The sequence below is a fragment of the Motacilla alba genome, chromosome 13, assembly GCF_015832195.1.
Source record: "Motacilla alba alba isolate MOTALB_02 chromosome 13, Motacilla_alba_V1.0_pri, whole genome shotgun sequence".
Classification (NCBI taxonomy): domain Eukaryota; kingdom Metazoa; phylum Chordata; class Aves; order Passeriformes; family Motacillidae; genus Motacilla; species Motacilla alba.
The window spans coordinates 6,949,636-6,959,553 of NC_052028.1; positions in this window are offsets into that span (position 1 = coordinate 6,949,636).

Below are 9,918 nucleotides of genomic sequence, written 5' to 3' on the forward strand. Positions count from 1 at the left end.
GCAGTTGGTAATTCCTTTTGAAGTTGTCCACCTGGCTATTCTCTGTACCAGCCCCACAACAGCACTGCTTTAATGATTGATCTGTTCTGTCTCTTTTTTCTGTGGATAAAGGGCACCAGCTCTGCAGAGACAGAGCAGAAGTTGAAGATGTGAAGACTTGAGCCTTACAGATGGTACTGAGGTAAGGAGCTGCTGGGTGCAGTATGCTGACTCTGTGTCAGGAGACAGAGAACATGAGAAGTAAAATATTACAGACTGTTAAGGAAAGCTCAAATATGACTTCCTCCCCTCACTGTTTAAAATACCACATCTTCCTCTGAAGCTTCTGAAAAGGAGAGTGAAGTTCTGAAAAAAGACTGAAATGTCAGCACAGTTGCTTTCTTACAACTCTGTGATACCCTGTTGCGCCTTATTTTCAAGATTATTACAAGCTAGGATGCAAAGTATTTCAACTTTAAGACTGGTTCATGATTTCAGAGACTAAAAATATTTATATTAATTGGTGAGTATCATTTTGAAATCCAAAATGTCTATCTACTATTTCATTGTCTGGGTTTATAAATACATTTGATATTATCCCATGCTAACAGGAGTTAAATCAACTGGCACAAAAATAAGGCTAGTACTATAGAGTATTTGAATAATTTCTTTCCTTTACTCTGAGTTTTAACACTTCATGACATGTAACATGGCCTCTCCTTCATTCAATTTACTGGATTGCAAATTAGAAACCTTAATAGTGAATTCTTATGGGTAAATTGCACTATTGAATACATCTTGATAACATCTAAAATTGACAAAACATGAGAGAAATTATCTAACATCACAGTTTTTAATTTATAAAAGGAAAATGAGTATTTTAAAGAATGAAATTGTGCATCTGTCAAATACTGAACAGCTGTGAAACAGTGAAATAATGGGAACTGGCATCTAACACATTGTAACTGCTGCATATAAATAAATGCAGCATTGTAACTACATAGCAAGTATGTTCACTGACATAAATTCTGTGGTTATAAAAATTAATGACCAGCATGACATTATTAATCCATAATGCTTGTTGCTCTTGAGGGATATCTGGAATGACTCATTTATTATGGTGTTCATATGAGTCTAATCAAGGGATATGGTTTTAAAAAAAGTGATGGTTATGTCAAGAAATGTGGGTTGGCTATTCAGGTGATGAAAATTGATTGTATAAGAGGAGATGTGCTTCCCTTGGCTGAGACTCTGGGACAGGTTTTCTGGGGAGAGGTGGAGTGCTTGTTTCAATGTAAGGGTAAAACTTTTGAACACCTCTTATTCTTGGAGCAAAAGTATTTTTTTCTCTCTTTCTGACAGATTGTCACAGATGACATACTACGTTCATTTTGGCACTCTAATGGCTAAAGGCATACTTCCAGCTGATACCACTTTTTTAAAATTTTCTTTTTTGGAAAAAAACATAGCCAAGGAAACAAAGCTATCTTAAGTTCCCTTACTAATGTTTTAAAAACTGAATCATGTAAACTGCACATTTTTGGTTCTGGTGCTGTTTTGTTTTCAGATGGAACTTGAGTAGAGCTGTGTGTAACTGTGATTATTTATGGTCACACTCACATTTCTCAGTTTGGTTGATACCTCTGAAATCTGCTGCTTTCTAAGCCCACATGAAACTGGACTGTGACCTTTGAGATCTCCTTGCTAAATGTTCCCAAAGATCTTTTCTGAAGGGTCTCACTGATCATGATCAGTCTTTAATCTTGAACCCTTTGTTGAAATTTCATGGCATTGATGCTTCTGAGGGTGCTGTGAAGAGACACGACAGGCAAGCACAGGAGGGCAGTGTCATGCAGGAGACAGGGGTTGAAGTCCTCTCATATCCTCTTTGACAGCAGCAAAAAGGGCAAGAGGTGCAGTGATAAACCCACAGCACAACAGCTCCTGTGGTCATGGTAGGGTCAGTGCAGTTCCATTACTGAGGGTGGTATTTCCACTTCCATGTCGTGCAAAGAAATTGTTTCTTCAGGTGAGAAGACATTGACAGGAGAAAGAATGTGGATAATAAACAGATCAAAACCTACCATGTCAGGACAGCAAGATTTATCTGCAAGATTTGCAGACAAATTGGATTGCTTTTGATGAGCTTCTGTGTTTTAGGTTATGAAAAATCAAGGCTTTTTTATTGCTGCTGTTAGTCATCATTCAAAAAATATCAGAATTGGAAATATGTGCCAAACAGACAGGAAAAAAAATTGCTGGACAGAAAAAGGGGGGGAAAACCCAAAACAAACCCCAACAAAAACAACAACAACAAAAAAAACTAACTAACAAAAAACACACAAAAAAATCAGTGTGGTGAAATCCAACAAATTCCTTCCCATTCTGTCAAGCAGCCATGAAGTGCAACACGCATCACCTAATTTATTTTCTTCTTTTTTCTCCCACTCATAACACACTTTAAAATTAGAAGGTTTTAAGACTGTAGGAAGGACAAAATTTTTCTTTCTCCTTCCCCAGCCTTAATTTAAATGGCTTTTTTCATAGACAAGTATGAAAATTTAGTGTGATGACTTTGGCTAATTCCAGCAAAAGATGTAAGGCTTAATTGGTTTTGGAAGGGTCTCTAGATCTCTTTAAGAAAGGTTAAGCATTATTTATTTGTCTTCATTACTGCCCAAAGCAATGTGATTACTGAAAAGTTTTGACATTCAAACCAGTTAAAGATGAGAAAAGAGGCAGGGAGAAATCTTTCTATGGGGTCTAAACAAAAGGAAGAAACATAAAAATGGAAAGGACAGGCAGATGAAAAGTAAAAGCTGCTTCCTCTCTTGTGCTGTAAGATTTTAAAGTACTACCTGCTGTTCTGGCATAGCATGTTTCCCTGTCTTTTAACTGCAGTCCAGCCATCCATCACCTGTTTTCCCATTTCAGATTGCTTACAGGAAAGTGATATGAGAGAATAGCTCCTGATGTTGATGAAAGGAAAGGATGTCCAGCATCCAAATCCTTACATTTTCCCTAGATGAGTATTTTACATTTGACAATACTTGAAAGCAAATACCAAATCCTGCTCCCTTTACTCTGCTCAAAGGATTTCCAAAGGTGTTAAGCACCCATTTCCATTATTGTGCACACTCTGAGAAATATTTTAGCCATTGTACCAATGCAGGAGGGGAGGGAAGGACTTTCTCTTTTAAAAACTGAGATAACAAGATGAATCTGTTGCCCTATAATTGAAAGTGCTTTGCCTAGATATTGCAAGCACTCATGCATATTGTTGAAATAGAAACTACAATTTATGCAAAATCTGTACACTGCTGAGAGTTGGCTTTGCTCATTTCTGCAAGAATTAAAGAGACTTATTTCATTCCAATGAAACAGAATTATATGGACATTGGAAAACAGAAAAAGTCAAACTGTAATGCCCCTGCATCACTCTTTAACAGACACAGAATGCCTCTTGCTAGATTCTGTGTTTGAGACCCAGCTCTGGAACAGGATGACAATTGTGTGCCAGCACTGACACTTTGCTATGAGGAATTAAATAAAGATTACCATAGCTTTTGCATAATGTGCACTTGGAAAGGACTTCAGGGATTTCCAAAAACATTTGATTGATAGACAGTAAGCCTGCTATCAGATTGGGACTTGCCTCGGGTTTGCCTCCCATGTGGCATCCCCCTTCTTCTCTCCTAGACACTTTACCTCCACTATTGTTGAATTAGGTGTTAAATATCACATCGGTAGTATTGTTATACCTGTGCCTTAATTATATCATTAATTGATAACTGCAAAGTATTATGTAACTAGAGTACTTTGTTACTGTTATTTTGAAGGAAGAAGTGACAGAATGGGATAAGTGAAACTGTCATCATGTTAATAATATCTGCAATAATTGCTCACGACATCAAAGGCTTGTAAGAAGTTAGGATTTAAAAACGAAGTTTCCAGGCCTTGAAAAACTAAATTTTCATTAATTACAAGGTCTGCAGATCACTGCACTGAATGGACATGCTAAATATCCCCTTCTGTTTTGGAAAAGAGCACCTTTAATCTGCTTATCATTTCCCACGCTCTGTGCAGGTTGTTAGGCATCAGTCCCTGGTAGCCACAAACAGAGCAAATAGACACCCACAGCCTACCTGCAAGGACCCTGTGAAAAAATGAACAGATACATCACAAATAAAGAGTGCCTTTGTAGACAGCTGGGGCCTAATTAATGTGCAGCACAGCTGAAGAAGGCAGAGCCCTTGGCCCTGCAGGTATCACTGGATTTTGTAACTGCACCAATTATGATAAAGCATTGCCAGCACAAACAGCAGAATGGCATTTGCTGTGCACTTGGAGAAAAGGGTTGCTAGTTATTAGTCTGCTGGAAAAGTGTATTGTGATCCTTTGTATTTGTTTTCTTTCTTTTAAGTTCTTACCCCAGACAAGCCAAAGATTTTCTGGTTTGGTTTTTTCTTTTCTAGTGACCAATAAACTGACCTCCCCACTGCTCCTGTCTGACCCCAGTAAGAGAGATCTTCAACATGATGTTCCTATAAGACAAGTAGACCAACATTCCTTATTTCATTGGAACCGGCTCCTTTTCTGACTGCTATGGTTCATTATGGTTAGTCCATTATAAATTACATGGTGTCTCCAGGGACCTGTTCTGTACTTGAAATATCACAAGACAGCTGTCATGCATAGTGCTGCAGAGAGCTGCTAAATTTATGTCTACTAAAAATGTGCTTTATGTTGTAGAGTGACCCACTTTAACTTTGATGCATAAATGGGTTGGGTTTTCTTTTCTTTTAAGTATTATCTGTTATTTTCTGTTTGTCCACAGACTTAACTTGCTTAGAAAAGGCCTTAGAAAATCTGTTATTTGTGCTTGGTGTATTCTGTGATTATCATTATTTTATAAAACTTGGACATACTTCCAAATTCCCCTAGAGACAAAGCATGCAAAGGGCAATTTTTTCTGCCAGCCCATGTAAATTCTATCAGACTACATAAACAGACAACAGTGGCAGATTGGCTCCTGGAGCTTATGGTTTCCTCTACTCCTAAGCAGTTTGCACAGCAAATAGACAGAAAAAAAAACTAAAGCACAAGTTATCCTAACATATAGATAATGGCAGTTTACTTGTATAGTTTTCAAATGTGCCCTATGAGACAATTTTAAAAGCTTTTTTGCCGTTTTTTTTTTTTTGTTTGTGAGAATAAGAATCCTTCAAATTCCACCCTGTTTTTAACAACATTTTAAAAATCAAATATAACTCCCTGATTCCATGTTAAATTTCATCTTCTTAGAGGGGAGAAAGAGAGCAGACTAACTCTTAAAATGCCTTTGGGGCACTAGGTACTATAAATCATTATCAACAAGAAGTACATCCACAGGAATTCTGCCATAAAATTTACTTATAATAAAAGAATATACAATAAGACATTTATGCTATAAATTGATATGGCTTCTTGAGTGTTAAATAGTTGATAATATATTCCACACCTTAGAAATTTATAAGTGAACATAGGGAAGAAAAGAGGCAAGAAAATTTGAAATTCTTCTGATTTGATGTTTTCTAAATCACCTTAAGATAGTCAAAAATTATGACTAGCAATTTTATTCCCTTTAGGGCAAAAATATCTCTTTGGTCCTGAGTGATTGCACACAATCTAAGAAGCTGGACTAGATGTTTGCTGTAGGTCCCTTCTAACTGAAGTATTCTATTCTGTTCAATTCAATTCAATTAATTTTTGTCCTGAGAAAATGGCATGGCATCCACTGGTCCCAAAACCATGGAACAGATGTACTTTGATAATTAACTCTTCTAGGCCATAAACTGAATTCCCACTCTTGGACAGTGTCTTAGGTAAGAGTGTAAGATATAACCAAAAGAATGCTTTCTGTCACCATCTTCATAAGTGGTTAAAACAGATGGGACAGTGTTCCTTATCTCATGCCTGATAAGTCCCTCCAGGGGTCCAGCTGCACTAATGGGCCATCAAGTCTCAGTGCATCACTCACAGAGTCACATCATCCCACTGGGAGATGCTCCACCCAGGGGGAGAAGCCAAGCATTCCTGCCTGGATACAGTCTGAGGCTTGGAAAACCCCGAGCAGCCTTACCTACTGTATTCCCAGAGGACAAGAGCTCAATAATCACCACTGGACCTTCAGAGGAAGACCAGGCCCTTCCACAGGATCACAGCTTCAACAGAACAGCACTCATCATTCCAACAGGACTGCAGCCTGTTTAATAGGACTGACACCACCACCTGGCCAACAGGGTGTCAGGTTGTACCCTGACTCTGTCAGTTTAGCCAGTGTTTTCTGCCTTTATTTCATTTTTCCTATTAAACTGTAATCTGACTTGTAATCTCCCACTGGTTTGTTTTCAAACTAGTAAAGACAGGCAGGGATGGGTGATGGAAATTTTCTTCCTCTAGGTGCCTTGGCTTCACGTATTATATTTAGCTGAATTTTGGGCTATGGTACTGTGGTATTTTTTGCAGTAAATACCAAGCTGTCCCTGCTCTTACCCCTTCTTCTCTTGGAGTCCTTCCTAAGTGAATAATAATTTCTTTTTAAAACAGAAGAGAATTGTGGAGTTACTTAAGGAATCCAGAGGAAGGATCCCTCGTTGTCTCTGAATGCTCCTGCTGTTTCACTATTCAAAAGAGAGATCATCTATCCCAAAGTTTTAATTTAAAATTTCAAACTCAGAATGGTTATCCTGATCTTTTTACATCATGTGTCCTGTCTCCCGATTTTAAAAACAGATTTAAATTAGTTGTGTTTGTTACCAGCAGTGCACAGGAAGAGTTGCATTCAATTGAATTTAAACCACATTTTCAAAATGTGAAGGCTAAATAAGGTTTGTTCGTGTAAAGATTTAAAGTAGTACTAAAGTACACACTAAGACATATTCCCTAACAAATAATTTTCTTGCTCAGGCAATTTGCCAAACTTGCCCTTTCTGTGCTTGCATTTAAAAAACCTGTTTATGCAGTGGCGTTTGTAACTTTCTTTTGACTTCAGAGTATTTTAGAGAGAAGATGTACACAAGTGACAGTCAAAGATATGTACATACATATCACCATTTCGAATTAAGGTAGTGAAAATGTCAGGAGTCTGGGGCAAAGATTTTGAGGCTTTAAAATTTGAACCTTGTAGGCTGTGTGGAGTCTGGAAGCTAATAAGCTCTACTTGATTAGAGGGACCTCACAAAAGTTCATACATAACCTGGAGGTTTGTAAATAATAAAAAAAGCTTTTTCAAGCTGATTTTAATGAAGAACCAGAGTGTTCATGGGTTAGCTTTTGAATGGTAAAGGTTAATGTAGACTGCAATTACTTATTGGTTTTTGTTCTTGTTTGGGCTACTCCTGGATAGGATAATAGTTCAACAATCTAATTAGAAGTCTTGTCAGACTTGGAAACATCAGAATTTCTTGTCTAGATCTGATGATTCCACAGAAGTTATTTAAAATAGTCCAGAAGAATATTACCTTTTCCTGAAAAGGGGACCTTTTTCAGCACTGTAAAAGAGAATGCGAATGTGAATTTTGGGTTCATATTCACACTTTTGCTGGGAGCAGTAATTTTCTACCATAAGAAAGCATCAGCTTTGTAGAAGGTGGCCTGGGAGACCTGGGGACAATCAGCTGAGTGCAGGTCTGTGGTGTGACCTTGCAACTGTGACACCACTTGTATGTTGGGCAGTACTAGCCAGGCTTGAGGCAGCAGGTAAAGGGGAAAGTCTCTCTTGGCAAATGATGGCTGTGTTTAAACAACACACAGTGGTCAAAAAGTCCTCTTAAAAAAAAAAACCTCCAACAAAACAAGGGGGAAAAAAGGAGTGGTCTGCTCATAAACTATTGCTCCAAAATCAAATTGTTCATTTTACCCCATTTCTCTTTTTCATTTCATTGATAAAGGTATAGGAAATTCAGTGCAACTGGGATTACTTCAAGTTCAATACAAGCAACATAATTAAGCCCATTGTTCATAAAAGTACTTCCTGAAATTATGGGTATGTTTTGTATTCAGTGTCACGTTAGTGTGGCATAAGAGGAATAACTAAGAGAAAACTTTTATTTTTGACTAGACTGTCTCTTTACTCAATTTTGTGGAAATCTGAGTTGAATGTCATCCCAATGCTAAGAAAAGGAAGTATCTAGAACAATTCATATTATTTGAAGAAATAAGCTACATTTAAGGAAAAACTCTGAGTTCAAGCATTTAGTTACATTACATGAAACAAAAGCTTACTTTTCTGCAAAAGTGGGAATCAGATCCTTAAGCACTGTGCATTTTCTGGGGATTTAAGCTTTAAATGTCAAGCTAGTTTTTTCATACAAGCAACACATTGCTTTGTGGTTTGTGCTTTGTGGTTTTGGCAGAAGCTTCATAAAAGAATCAATTTTTACTTGATTTTTCAGACAGCTGCTGTCCTCCATCTTAATAAATGCTGTCTTAGCTACCTCTCAGGTCCCTTGTCTGTCAATATATAATCACAGAGTTGCCACTTTTTGAGGATAGTAAAGGAAAAGCTGTGCTTTTCCCAATTTTCATTCCATAAATTCATAAATGTGCTTTTTGAATACATATAAACTGGACAATGCCATGTATTAGCAATAATCTCCATAGTTCAGATAGTGCGAAGTTGCATCTAATTTTTGTTTGAATTTGTATCCTAGTCATTTTGTTACAACAGAGTAAATATTGCTGTTAAGCTTTCTCATAATACTCATAATTGTATAGATCTCTGTTGTATCTCCCTTTCTTTTCTCTTTAACTGAATAATGAGAAGATCTCTGACTCTTGGCTGTATGTTCATATTTAGTTGTATTAGAATTGTTAGAATTGTTAGAATTGATAACAGAAGTATCATAAACAATATCAGTTAAAGGAGCACTATTATTTAGCAAGCTGAAAATAAAAAGCAAATAACCTTATGCTAGACACAACATTTTAGCTGCATTCTTATTTTCATTAGCTTTAACGTATTTGCTTTAGAAAATGATTAGATCATTTGTGATGGTCTGAACCACTGCATATGAAATTGTGAGACACAAATATGCACTGGAATGATCTTTGAGGCTGTGGTCACATGAATATTCTGGTGATTAGGAGAGAGGAGGCTGAAATGGTCAGGTGGCTCAGTCCAGGGGGTGTTGTGCCAGCTGGGGTGTCAATTTTTATTCATTAAGGGAGAAACCTTTTCTTTTTTTATGCTTTAAGCTAATCTCTTGCCACTGTTTTTTGAAAACTTGTCTGCTAAAAGCGACACCAGTTCAGTTGCTCTTCAGTGAGTGGCAGCAGAAGCACCAGTTACTTTTACTTACTAACAGTCATGGGGGTTATGATAATGAATAGAGTGGTGGATGAAAAGCACAAGGCAAAAGGACAACATGACAGCAACTACATTTTCCTCCCCTTAAACTTATCCAATGAGGGAGATAAAACATACACTTGTAAGTGGGAAGAAATCCAAAGGGAATTAAGGGGCAACCGAGTTGCTACAGTACAAAAATTCGTTTTACTGGGGAGACATGAGAGAACAGATGTCATGTGGGGGTGAAGGGCAAGTATCAGAAGAGGTGAGGCCAAGGACTAGAAATAATGAGTCCTATTAAGACTCTGAATATTTCCTTGGAGTTTCTCTGCTTTACCACTGTAATAGCTGCTCCCACTGGTGTTCTCTGCACTTTCCTTGATACTTTTCTTAAGGTGCCACCTGTGCTCCTTGCCTGGGGTTTAGAAGGATGTTTGGAAATACAGAATCTTGGTTTGGCCTAAATGGGCCAGAGTGCTCCTCTGCAAATCAATCCTTGCCTGGAGCTGACTGTGCTTGGGCTCCCTGCAGCCCCAGGGAAAGGTTTAACCAGAGTTTAGACAAATTGCTCATTTATACTGGTTTATACTGGAGGAGACCTGTATTTC